A 14,098-nucleotide genomic window follows, 5' to 3' on the forward strand; every position below is an offset into this window, starting at 1 on the left:
AGGCCCCTCCCCACCCCATTCTCTCAGGCACCCCAACCAGCTGGCTTCCGGCCCCTCTCTGGACCTTTGTATATGTGATGCTCCCGGTGACTGGGCCCTTCTTTCAGGACCCACCTGACAAGTTTCTACTTATCCTTCAAGTCTCAACTTAAATGTCACTTCCTTCTAGAAGCTTGCCTGAACCCTCATATGCCCTCATTACACTCTCATATACCACTTCGTTAATTTTCATTCACAGCACTTATCATGATTAATAATTATATATTCATACTTGGGTGATGCTTATGAACATCTGTCTCCCTCACTACAATGTAAACGTCATGGTAGCAAAATCTAGTCTATTCTGTTCATCACTACCAGAGCCAAGTAGGTGCACATTTAACACCTGTTGAATTCAAATTTTCCAAGAATTAATCAGCTCAATTTAACTCTAAATCCCAAAGAATTAGAAACTACCCCCCCGCCCCACTCCTAACACACAAGCACACACACGCCTGCAAAGAAGTAGCACGATTAAGACATTTATCGTCTCTGTAACTTTAATCTCTAGAACTTAGTTCAGGTGATAAATAAAGCCAGCAGGTAACAAGCTTCAAGCTTCAAAATCAAGAATCCTTTCCTATTTAAAAAATAATTCTAAAAGACAATCATCATTGGCAATTTTTTCTGTCATAAAGCCAACAAGAGCCCATGCCCCCAAACATCTTTTAACAGATTATTATTGTACAAGCAAAATTAAAACACAGTAATTTAGGCTCCTAAATGGAAAATAGGGGGAAAAAAGTTATAAATTCAGGCTTCCAAACTAATCTGCTATTTCTAGATAGCTAGCTCAAAATCTGCCAGAAGTCTTTGGGGAAAACAATGTAACAATGTCAGCATCACTTGGTCGCCATTTTGTTCATTGTCTGCAGTGTCTCTGCCGACCAGTTAATTCGGCTATTAAAAATGATACTTTCAAAAGGAAAGGTGTGGGAGGGGAATGTAGAAAGGAGAATGTTCTGAAATAAATTTCCTGATCATATTTTAATCATAAAAAAAAAATCAATATGCTTAAGTCCCAACTGGAAGCCCCAAGGATCGATGTCTAATTTCAAAATATCCTAAAAAGAACATATTGTTTTTGAAAGTAATTTTCAACCCCTTTACTCTCAAGTATTTTTGGCTAAGGAGTTTCAGATGTAGGTTGGCAAAAAAGTGGAACTGGTGGTGGAAAAGGGAGTGGTAATGCTTCAAGAGTTCAGGGATGTTTTACTCCAGTGGTTTCCAAACTTTTGGTCTCAGAATCTATACTCTTAAACGTTATTGGGGGGGGGGGGGGAATAAATTGGGAGTTCAAGATTTGCAGATACTAACTACTATATATAAAATAGATAAACAAGTTTATACTGTATAGCACAGGGAACTGTATTCAGTATCTTGTAATAACTTATGGTGAAAAAGAATATGAAAACAAATATATGTATATTCCTATATGACTGAAGTATTGTGCTGTGCACCAGAAATTGACACAACATTGTAAACTGACTATAAACTTCAATAAAAATATATTTTAAAACAAGTCAATACAAAAAAAAAGTTATTGAGGACTCTAAGGAACTTGCCTATGTGGGCTATTTCTATCAATACATACTCTATTAGAAATTAAAATGGAGAATGTTTTAAATACTGTATTTGTTTTAAAATAACAATAAGTATATTACCTTATATATTTAAATTTAAAAAGAACTACATTTTCTCCCCCCAAAATATGTATATAGTGAGGAAAGTGGCATTAGTTTGCATTTTTGCAAATTGCTATAATGTTTGGCTTAGTAGAAAGCACTGGATTCTCATATATGTCTCTGCATTCAACCCGTTATGACTGACTGAATGTTGTATTGATGAAGTATATATGGAGAATCCAGCATCACACATGAAGCATATATGTCACCAGAAGAAGGACCTTGTGGGACCCCTGAGAAAGTTTTGGAAACTCCAGAGAATCCTGGACCACACTTTGAGATGCACTGCCTTACTCTTACATGATCAGTCCTTCTACAATACCAGGTAACCAGATGGTACCAGGTATTTTAGGCTGAGCATGTGCTCAATACCTGACAAAAATGTTACTGCTCCATAGGTTTAGAAATCTCATTAAACTCTCTAACATCAAGGAAGTCAACAAGTCTAATGGTCAAGGAAGAAGGCATTAGATATGTATTTCATGTAGGAATAATACTTTATGTACAGAACTAAATATTTTTGAATGAGACATAAAACTCTGATAAGAAGGTACTCCAGTGTCCCATCTCTTTTAGGTCTAACCAAATCCTTTTGCAATGTTCTAAGGCCAAAATCCCTAACTGAAAAAATGCATAGGCTACTAGGGATTACAGAATATTATCTGAAAGGTTCATAGTATGAATTCTGCCCCTAGTATATACCACCTCCTTTCTGTTCTTGGATGGGACCCTCTATCCCTGGTAACTGATCTTACTATTTCAGACCAAGGCAAGGAGCTATTTAGAAAAAGGTTAGGGACCTCCTGTCTTAAGTGAGATACCCTCTTTAAATCAGTACCACCTCTCACAATGTCTCAAGACTATTCTCTTGGGAGACAGAACAGTTCCATGATATTTTACTAAAAACAAGACCACAGGGCAAAACAGAGCTGCTCTCTAAATCCCATGGGACTTTTCAAACTCCATTTATAGAGCAGACTGATATTCGGTTAAGGAGCTAGTGTTAAGCTCAATTTTTAACATGTGCGGGCTTGAGACCAAGCTTGGCACTTCTTTTGCTCATCACAATTTTATAGCTGGATAAAGCCACACATATACTGCAATACATTATTCCCCCCAAAGTCACAAAGCATCTTGATGTCAGTCACAGAATAATCAAGGGTATAATATACTCTATCTTCAACCTTTAGAACTCAAATTAAGCAGTCGACTTGATAATCTACTATAAGAATAAAAGATATTTCTGAAACCTAGACTTTGAACAATACACAACTTGTTATCTGTATGTTGAGGATGAAGGGAAAGCTGTAAGATCTACTCTCAGATTCTTTCCCATTGGAAAATTCTAGAAAGTGTTCATCTGCCTGGCCTGGTGGCCTAGACTCTTTTGGTTTATCCATTTATTCAGCACATAATTTACTGAGCACCTACTCATTCAACACGGACTTTCTTGTTACTTTCTCCGTTCAACTTCTAATAATCCCCAAGTTACAAAGAATCTTGAAAGATAAGTTGTACATTCACCCACCCCTATTTTGAGTGACTTTTTCACCATCCATGTAAAGTCATTCACTCACCATTGGTGACGGCTCTCATGACTGTTCCACAGTAGTTTTTTCTTTATATCTTTTGCTGGCCTATGCTATGCCTTCCATAAGGAAAAAAAAAATCACTCTCTTAAATATAAAAAGTAGAGGCAAACAGAAGAAGAATTAGAGTGACTCTGCTTTGCTCTTAGTTATCGTCAACATTCCACCACTATTGCAGTACCTGCAGTGGGGCTCACTAAGCAACCAGGCACGTGCTTAGGGATTATACGTGTTATCTCATTCAACCCCTCCCCAAAACACTCTAAAATAAATACTCACATTAATCCCATTTTACAGCTAAGAAAATGTGTTCGTAGAAGTAAGTTGCTCAAGGACACAAAGTCAAACACAAGGCCTTCTGACCGGAGTTCAGCTCCTAATCAGCCACCACTCACAACCTTCATTAAACTAGCCAGCCACAGTCTGCTTCTGTTGCCCTTAACATTTTATCCGAGTTTCAACACGTTGTGAGCTTTAACCATCCTGATTTTCCTCTTGGAGAACAATCTTTACTCATGGTTATTTGGGCCACCTTTCAATCATGCCCTCTTTCAATTTCTCTAACCTCAAAATTAACGTCATATACTCTGTAACCTCAGATTATCCCCTTACCCCTGAAAAAAAAAACTTGATGTGAAAGGAGAAACAAGCCACTTTGCCAGTGCACATGTGGTCCCTACCTCCCACCTCCCTTCATTCTTCAGTTCTCTTGTGACTCATATCTCAAAATAAAAGCAGGAATTAGTGTAAGTCAGGCACACTTGAGGGGCAAAGTTAGACCCAGTCAGACAAATTCTAGACATAAAACTTTGAGGGAAGGTATACTTACAACAACTACCGCCAAGTGGGACAAAAATCAGCCATTATGTGACAACAGCTATGTCTCTTCTCTGCTCAACAAACAGAGAGAGAACTCAAGGGCAGCTTGCTCCAAACTACCTGGGCCTTTGGAAAGGGTGAAGAGAGACCTGGGCTGTCAGTTACAGCTGCAAAGAAAGGCTCAACCAAAGCCATCATACCATGTAAGTTAAGTCAGGGTCTTTTCTCTAGTTCACCAATGACTTGTGAAATATTTTTAACACCACACTCTGTCTGAACTGACAATGTGCAAGTTGCCAGGGCGCGGTTTTATATAGACCCCAGTGCTGCCGGAGGGTTGCTGGTGGGGTGTTACTTTCAGAATATTAGCATGTAATTTGATCTTTCGAGATAGATGAATACAAATAGCTTCTTGGACAAGTCCTATAGAACTGAAACCCAGCCCCTGGATCAGTTCATCCTGTAGTTAGAGGAAATAATTACAGATTATTTCAGGAAAGAAAGGGTTTTGACTGAAAGAGTTACACTACAAACATTCCAGCTGTGACAGATGGACCCAAGATACGGTTTGGAAAGAACAGGAAAGAATAATATAATCTGTTTAAAAAAAAAAAAAGGCAAGAGGCAGGGAAATGAGGCTTAATTGAACGAAAATAAATAAAAGGTTGACATTAAGCTACCATAGAAGAACCCAAGAATCCCCAGTAAATTTATTTTAATTATATACAGGATGAAATTGACTCTGTTACACCCTACCAGATATACAGGTAATTAATGAAGCTAAGCTTCTGGGAGTCCAATGTTTAGACCGCCCACCGCCTGCCTTGCTGGTATCTTGAGACTTGGTTTTATTTTGACATGCTTGACTACATGGAAACTGTCCCTCATTTTCCACTTCATTCCCTCTGTATCAAATAGCCATGGCTCTCCTGCTTTGTTTCAACTGATAGGACCCCATCATCTCCCAGCTGTTTTGTTCTCTTCTCCTAGGCAGCTCAGGGCTCCTCTCCTACCAGTCCACAAACTGACTGGGACCTTTTTTTTTTTTTTTTTTTTTCAAACCTACTGGTAGGAAAGACCCTGGTATCCCTACCCATTCCCCAACAAAACTGTGAAGTCCATCTAAAATCTCACTTCCTCCCAAAGTCCTCAGCTAGGTGCCTTCTCAGCCCTCAGCCTCATGTCTAATTCTGCCTGCAGCTCCCCCATTAGCCTAAGGCTGCAGACCTTCTGCCCTCCCATTACCAGACATGGTGTCTCAGGCACTGGCCCCCTGACACAACTGTCCCAGCTCTAAGGCTCAGATGACTAACCTGTAATAATCTGAGGGCATGGGCAGGGATTAAATAAAAGAGATGTCAGCACCAGGGACGTATACTTCTCTCTTTAAAACAAAACAAAACAAAACAAAACAAAACAAAAAAAAGGGAGATGCTGGAGCATACTTTTGTGGTGGTGAGAAAAGCCACCCTTTATAAACCAGCCTGACCAGAGCCCTTCTCACCCCCACGCCCCCCACACACTCAAGCCCATTCCTGCCTCAGACCTTCCCACCCTCGGCCCTGAATTTCACCTCTGGGCCTCTTCTTCACAGCACTTAACAACACGGTGTGAAATTTGTCACTTGTGTATTAGTTCATTGTTTTTTTATTATGTTTCACCCTCTCCCATCCCTCCTTACTCCACATACCAAAATTTAAGCAGTATGAGGGTAAGAACTCTGTCTGGCTCACGGCTAAATCCCTGTGCCGGGCACATACTAGGCACTCACTATAAATTACAACACATTTATTTTAACTTCTTAGTCTACCCCATGCTTTGGTTTGGGTGGGGAGAGGCAGGTGAAGTTTAAGGAATTTTATACAGCCCGGCAAGGAAATGACTGGGACAGGGGGCTGCTCCTTATCCTCAATGCAATATAGTTGTAACCAGGTATTTGAGATAAATTAAAAGATATCATTTGTTACTTGGACTTCAGTTTTCAAGGGTGTCATCCAAGAGAAGCAGCCAAACAAAAAGACGGCTGGCAGACTCCGGGTATACCAGACAACTCCCTGGTGGACAATATCCCATTTGGACAGGACTGCTTGGCTCTCCAGTTGCAGACACCAGCTGATCTGCCCAGACCCATCCCCAGTGACCTCTGAGACAGCTTCTGCAGCCTGAAAATACATCTCCTACAAGTCAGAAATTGACATTATCTTCCCCCCACCCTCCGCCTCCTGCCAGTCTTCTAACAGTTATTGACGCTATTTGGAAAGCCATGCTTCCATGCCTATTAATAACATTCAGAAAGAACCCTGAGGAAGTGTCAAGAGAAAAATAGATCTGGCTGATGAAAGCCAAAGACACAATCAGAGGTTACAATTAGCAATTAATACATTTGAAGAAAAAGAAAAGTTGTAACATCTTCTGAATCATGTATTATCTCTTCAGGCTTAAAACAAAATATTTAGCCAATGAATTCAAGGAATGCTGAGTCAAGAATACCAGTCTTGACAGAAAGAAACACTTTCAAAGACCCTGTATCTATTTAAATAGGCCAGCTACTCACTTCATCCCCACATCAATTCCAGGGAATTTAGCCTACAAGGCTGATTATAGTTACTTACATCTTCATAATGTTTCTCCAGGTGACACCTTAAATAGCAACCAAATCAATCTATTCTAAAATAATGGAACAACTAATTAACATTAATCTTTAAAAAGACTTCTTCTTAGTGGTCTTTCTCCTCTCCCCTCCCCCGGCCAGAATGTGATTAATGGAATTCTCTCACAACTTAGCTTGAAATGTGCTTTTGCCAGTCGAGCAGCTAAAGCAGAATCAGATAATTGTGGTATGACTCAACAAATGCACAGCTGTTCATTTAAATATATCCATCAAAAGTATAAATACGATCATGAGAAAGAAAATGAGCCGTGTACACAGGGTCAGTGTACAAGTTGAACAAGTTAGCATTGAAGTAACCACAACAGAAAACAAGGAGGAAAGGAGATGAGGCAGAGAAGGAGAGGCTCTGACACCAGGTAAAGTGACCGGAAAGCTGGGGTAACCGAGAAACCACCCACCCAACCCACTCATTGACCTAAATAAGAAATTAATGGTAAGTTAAAGGTAAAAAATAAACGCATTCTACTAAGTGAGGAGAAGGAAACGAAATCTAGGAAATAGAGGATGCTCCCAAGTACACAGCGGCAGAAAGCCTACGGAGCAGAAGTGATGAAGCCAATCTGCGATGAAAAACAAAGACCCCGAGGCAGAGAAAAACAGGGGAGGGGGATCCGGGTACTCACCTCAGTCCTCTCCCCATTGCCTTCCAAGACTGACATTAGGAAACCTGGAAAACGTGGGAGCCCCTCCAGTAGTCAGTCCCAAAGCAAAGAACTGAAACATACCATCCTGTACCCGGCAGCCCCTCTCGGAGGTTCTGCACGTATGAGAGTGCCACCTGGACACGAAGAGAAGGGAGTCAAGAAAGAGAAAACAGAATGTGAAGGGGCAGGAGGGGCGCTGAATAAGAAAAGAGGGCCGTCGGACACGCAGACCCCACTCCCTCCTTCCTAGGGCATGGGCAGAAGGCCCACTCGGAACTTGAGAAGCAGAGATACTGAAAAGACCTGGGTACCTCTCCTATTTTAATATGTAATTCAAATATTAGCAAATAGAAAGAACATCTAATCCATGACAACGATTTCCAAGCTTTCCTTGAACGTCAAAAATCAAGTTCTCAGTAGTGGGGGGGAGGGGCTCAACCTCATGCTTGGCCTGACCACTCAGTCATCATCCTGCATGAAGAACCATTCACGTCCTCCACACGGACAGGCAAACCTCTCTTACGTTATTAGAAGCAACAACTATTTCAGCAGCCGCCGCCACTTCCCTCAGCCCCAAGTCCGCGCATTTCTACCCTCTTCATCATCTTGCAGACAACTTTCTAGAAAGAGCACTCTACAAAGCTTCTTCCACATCCTCCCTCTCCTCCATCCAGTCCATCACTGAAACGCCCTCTGACTAAGGTTCTAACCCTTTGTAGACATCACCTGATCCTTCTAATTTGAAGGGGGGCTTCCTCAAAACTCAGATTCTGAAGCTTTACCCACAGAGATTTTGATTTCACTGACCTGAGATGAGGTCTAGGAAGCCCCCAGCTCCCCGCCTCCAGCAACTCAGGTGAGGCAGAGAATGCTGAGGGTGGCGTCACTGGTCCACTGTGCAGCGTGGTGGTGCTGGAGACCCCCTTCCACCCCTAGGTTCTTCCCTAGTGGGGATTCGGTGGCTCCATCTCGCTGGTGTCTTTACTCTTATGGTTTGGACCTTCTCAGTTTCCATGGATGGGAGTTCCCTCTCCTGCTAGTCACTCATCTCTTAACTCGTCTGGTTTCCCTTGAGGCCTCACATTGCAGCCGTCCCTTCTTCTCAATCAAGATGCTACCCAGCTTCAAGGCCACTGAACCAAACCACCAGGTTAAGAGTCTTTACTCATGTTCTTCATTCCTTCCTTATCACCTTCTTCCCCTATCATATGTCCTTGTCTTTTCACTGTATATAAAATTTTCATTAAAAAAAAATTTTTATAATAGGCATTTCAAGTTATATAGAGAGAAAAAAGATAATAAACCCTATTTTTAACCTCCCAGTTTCAAAAGTAAGCAACATCCTACCACCCAGTTTCAAAAATAAACAATCTTATTTCCTCTTTTCTCCCCATTTTCCTCCTGGGGTGTGGTATTTTAATGAGAATCCCAGAAGTCACAGCATTTCACCCACAAATTCTCTGACAGATAAGGACTTTCTCTAAACATAACTATAAAATCAACGTCTCATCTAACAAAATTAAAAGTATTCCTCCTCCAAATATCATCTAAAAGCTAATCAGTGTCTAAATCTGCCAATTTTCAACAACTATAAACATCCCCTACTTCTCCCCCCCAAAATTAAGAGGAGAATGGGGATAGCATATCAAAAAGGAATGGTTTTTATCGCTTTTCAGTTATCATAGTTAGTGGCACAGTGTTAGGATTGTGGCGGTGTTGAGAATGCTGTGTGAATCCCATGGAAGACAGCAAATGAGTAACTACGGTGTATTCAAATTCTACCGTCCCCTGCTATTGCAGAGAGCCAGAACTCTCTGTGTGGACTAAAGGAGTTAGAGATGTGATATAGAAAAGGTTAAGTAAGAACCTTACAAACTGATGAACTCATGGAGTATCTATTATTCTCTGTCCACTAAAAAGGCCTTGAAACTATGACCTACCCAAAAGCAGTGAGCATTCCCAATGCCCAGACTTGGGGTAAAACTACCATTTCCCAGTAAAAGAAAAAGAACAATTTGAATTGAACCATGAGGATGCCATCACCAAATCTAGCCAGTGGAAAATTAGACATCAAACAGCTGCATTCTTCAACAGATAAATGGCAAAGAAAGGAAAGGGTTGGAGGGGGAACCTGAGGGTTAAGAGACTTCAAAGACATAAAAAGATGTGCAAGAATGAACTGTGGTGCCTAGTTGTACACATGCAGGTGATAAAACTGCAGTGAAGCAATTACTATAGAAGTGAGGAAAGTGGTTACCTCTGGAGAAAGACAGGGACTATGACAGGCATGGGACAAGGCAAGGGGCTCGAGGGAGACCGCTAATATTCAGTCTCTTTACCTGTGTGGTGGTCACAAAAAATATTCACCTTCTAAAAATGAACTAACCTATGTATACATTGTGTGATAGCCGTATCTGTGTTTTATTTCACAATAAAAAGGTAAAAAGGAGAAAACTAAAGAGGAATGTGTTGTTCTAAAAAAGGTGCAGACTAACACACACACACACACACATTCTTTGAGGAAGTTACAACATTGCATATCTCATAGACATGCAAAAATTTGCCCAGGTTTGTGTTACAAGTAAGTTTACATAATAACCCTCTGAAATGTCAAATGTTTTTTACCTTCTAACAAGAAAATTGTTTTTTCAAGCTCTAAGTTAACTAATTTTCATAGAGAAATAGGCATATTGCCTAACCATTATCAGAAATCTGGTATTAAAATAAAAGTAATACAACAGCTTATGATAAACTGTTCCTTCCTCTCTCCTACTTCAATTATATAAGTTTTATGAGTCAAGGAAATAGAAAGATTGTAGAGTCCAGATGAATGTTTTCCAAACACCATGCAACATTCTCATCAAATAAGAAAAATTAACATCACAAAGATGTGAAGCTTTCCTCATAAAATTTATCTGTACATTTAACACAATCCTAATAATCATATTAACAGGTTTTCTTCTTAGGGGGGAGGGAGTGGTAACAAGATATGATCATTTGAAAGTTGATATATTTTTTAAAAACCACACACACAAATTAATATGAAAATTCAGTAAACTGGAACTTTAAAGTTCTGTAAAGGGGAACTTAAAATAAGTATGAAAATTTAGTTAAATGAAACTACCCCAAAAGAGGAAAAAAAAACATATTAAGTGCCAAGAGTTTAAAACAAACAGTGTGATCCTGGTACACACATAGGCAGAGAGATCAATGAAACTAAATGGATATCCTAGAAATAGAACACAGTGTATATGGAATTTATAATACAAAATAAATCAAAAAAGAAAATTTGGAACTATTCAGTAAAATTGAAATGACTAGTCAATGTGATGGACACAGCTTATTTTCCACTAAAGTTCCTTCTTGGCTTCTTCCTGGGCACATGCTGACCAGCACTGCATTCCCCACCCTCCTTCACAACCAGATGTGGCCACATGACTAAGTTATCACCAATGGAAGTAGAACTGACATGTGATCACTTGCTCTGGACTTTCTCCTTCATCCTTCACATTGAGGGAACACAGATACGGTAGCAACCCAGCGACGACCACCCAGACAACTACAGTGACAATTACTGGAGCAACGGGACAGAAGGAACCTGAGTCTCAAAGACCATAGGACACGGGCAGGTCTGCTGACCTGCTGTGCTCACAGTGGAACTGTTAGGTGAGGAAAAAATCAACATCTCTGTTCTTTGAACCATAACATATTTCAGTCCCTTGGTTACAGCAGCTCAGCCTTACCCTAATTAATAGAGCACCTAGAGAAAAATTAAGTTGGATTCATACCCAACATTCCAGATGGATCAAAGATTTAAGTCTAAAAAAAGAACCACATGACACTACCAGGAACCATGCGGTAAGTTTTTAACTCTAAGAATGGAAAAGGTCTTTTAACTGTGATACAAAATCCTGAAGCCACAAAAAGTTTGGTTATATATTTCTCTCTATATTTTAAAACATCTTTCATTACCATCTCTGCCACCAGAATACAAGCTCCATGGAGCAAGAATTGTGATCTGCTTTTTTCACTATTTGTACAAACCTACTGCCTAGAACAAATGCTTAATGCAGAAGGGGTAGGCAATAAATATTTGCTGAGTAAATTGGTAAATTTAAGTATATAAAATCTTAAATAATGTACACAGCAAAATAATTATTTTTATACAAATGACCAAATATAAATATCATGTATCACAAGAAGGGGGTGTGTGTGCTAATTTTGTTAATGCAAAGGAGTGCCTATGAACAGATAATAAGAAAATCAATAACCCAATAGGAAAACAAAGAACAGTAACAAAGAACAGAACAGGAAATACAAATGGCCTTTAAACTTATAAAAAGATGCTGAATGTCAATCGAAATAAGCAAAAACACAAATTAACGCTACATTAAACTGTCATTTTTCACTTATTGATTTGGCAAAGAAGAAAACCTATTAGTCTGACAATTATACTGTGATTGGCAAGGGTATGAGGAAGCAGGGTTCTCATCCATTGCTGGTGGAATCTAAAACTTTGCAAGCTCTATGGACAGAGCACGTTGGCAATAAATTTTCATCCAAATTAAAATGTGATATCCTTTGACCCTGCAATTCCACTATTAGAAATGGATCCTACAGATATGCTCACAAACATGTATAAAATGATATATGTATAAGGTTATTCCCTACAGCCTTGTTCATGATAATAAAACTGGAAATGATCTGTATGGCCGTAAGTATAGTACGGGTTAAATAAATTACAGCCCATCTCTACAGTAGAATGGTAGGCATCCATTAAAAAACAATGCAATATTAATATGAAAAACTTCCAAGAAACATTATTTCAATGAAAAAAGCACAGAAGAGTGTATGTTGTTACCATCTGGGGGAAAAAATAGAAATGGCAATAATCTTTGGATTACGTGCTGGCATGTTACATATGCCTGAAATCTCTGAAAGAATACATAAGAAGTTGATAACAATGGTTGTCCCTAGGGAGGCTAACTGGGCACTTGGGAGACGGAGGGAGGAGGAAGACTTACTTTTCACTCTTTTGTAGCTTTTCAATCTTACAAACATTGATTACAGCATTCTCTTTTAAAAAACAAATATTTTATAAAATAACAACAATACAAATATTCATTCTCAGCCCCAGATATCTGAAAACTTGTCTGATGATTCTCACTGTCAAGTACACTAGGAAGCTATCAAGCTGAACAATTTTAACCCTGTTTCATAATTAAGAATCACAAGGTTAGCAATTAACTAACACCATCATCTCCTCCTCTTCCGTCAACTATATATGCAAAACATAGTCATTCTCTTAATTCCATCCCTGTTATTCATTACTTCCTCTTGAAACTCATTCAACCTCATCCTACCTTAAGTGGGCATGAAAATATCTCAAAATGCTCCAAGGATGCTAGCCAGAACTAACAACTATGCTCATCTATTAACACAACTGAGCGCCAAGGAAGTTCCTTCTAGGCCCCCAGAAGATGAGAACTTGACATAACTGACACCTTGTCAACAGCCCAAAGCTGTGCAGCATCTGCCTTGGAAAATAACTCACATCCGAATAAAAGTCCAATGTCAACAGTCATAGCTTCTGTTTCTTCCCTAATGTGAAGGTCTCCCCGCCCTCATCCCCGCATCCCCCTTTAAATTACAGGCTAACCCCTCACTTGAGGACTGGCTGTTATTACATTACAGCCATATAAGGAACACTGAGCAGTCATTACTTACACCGAGATTCTGCTTAAAAGGGAAAACTCTGCTTAAACAGAAAAACGTCCACAACACAGCAGCAGAAGGAAAAAGCAAGCTGTAAAACTCAATGTGCAGTCACATTCCATCAATTTTTTAAACATAATTAATATCCATATTTTGTGTGTCCATGAAAAGATTTGTATGTGAAAAATTGTGTGTTCCAAATTATTAGCTATAGGTAAAAAAAGGAAAGGCGGAAAATTCATCTTTATACTGTTTTGTACTATTTGAAACCAAACAATCAAAAATAAACTTTTACATAAAAGAATAAAGTTTTTAAAAGAATAAATTAGACTTTTCTTAAAAAAGAAAGCAGTTGACAAGTACTAGAGACTTCCTCCAAAAGTTCTGAACCTAAGAAGCGGCAGAGACCTCCTGCTTCTGTGTCTATGGACAAGTTTCAAAGCACATCCGGGCAATCTGGACATTTAACACAGAGACACACTCACCAACAACATTGAGCATTTCAGGCCTCCCCTCATAGAAACAGGCTCTATTCTAAAGCTGGCTTTTGTATTACCAGCATAGCTTAACACAACTTTAATAGCATTTCATCCTGAGAGTGAGACTTCTTACATAGGTTTCAAAGTACTCCAAGGAAGCATACTATGAAAATGTAGTTCTGGGAAAGGTAAAAGTATGGAGACAATAAAAAGATAAGGGGTTGCCAGGGAGTGGGGGGGGGGGGATTACCAGGTAGAGCACAGAGGATTTTTAGGGCAGCGAAACTTTTCTGTAGGAAACTATAATGCTGCATATATTATACATTTGTCCAAACCCATGGAAAGTACAAGGACAAGAGCAAATCCTAGTGCAAACTATGGGCTTTGGCTGATAATGATGTGTCACTGTGGGTTCCACTACTGTAACAACTGGACCACTCTGCTGGGGGAGACCGAG

At 39.6% G+C, this 14,098-nt stretch overlaps 1 protein-coding gene across 1 annotated transcript in view; it reads right to left on the reverse strand.

Annotated features, from left to right (window-relative positions):
* Nucleotides 1–14,098, reverse strand: part of ACVR1 (activin A receptor type 1) — a 66,956-nt gene that overhangs the window by 52,354 nt on the left and 504 nt on the right. The gene's annotated exons all lie outside the window — the stretch shown is intronic.

Source organism: Camelus ferus, chromosome 5 (genome assembly GCF_009834535.1).
Source record: "Camelus ferus isolate YT-003-E chromosome 5, BCGSAC_Cfer_1.0, whole genome shotgun sequence".
In the NCBI taxonomy this organism is placed as follows: Eukaryota; Metazoa; Chordata; class Mammalia; order Artiodactyla; family Camelidae; genus Camelus; species Camelus ferus.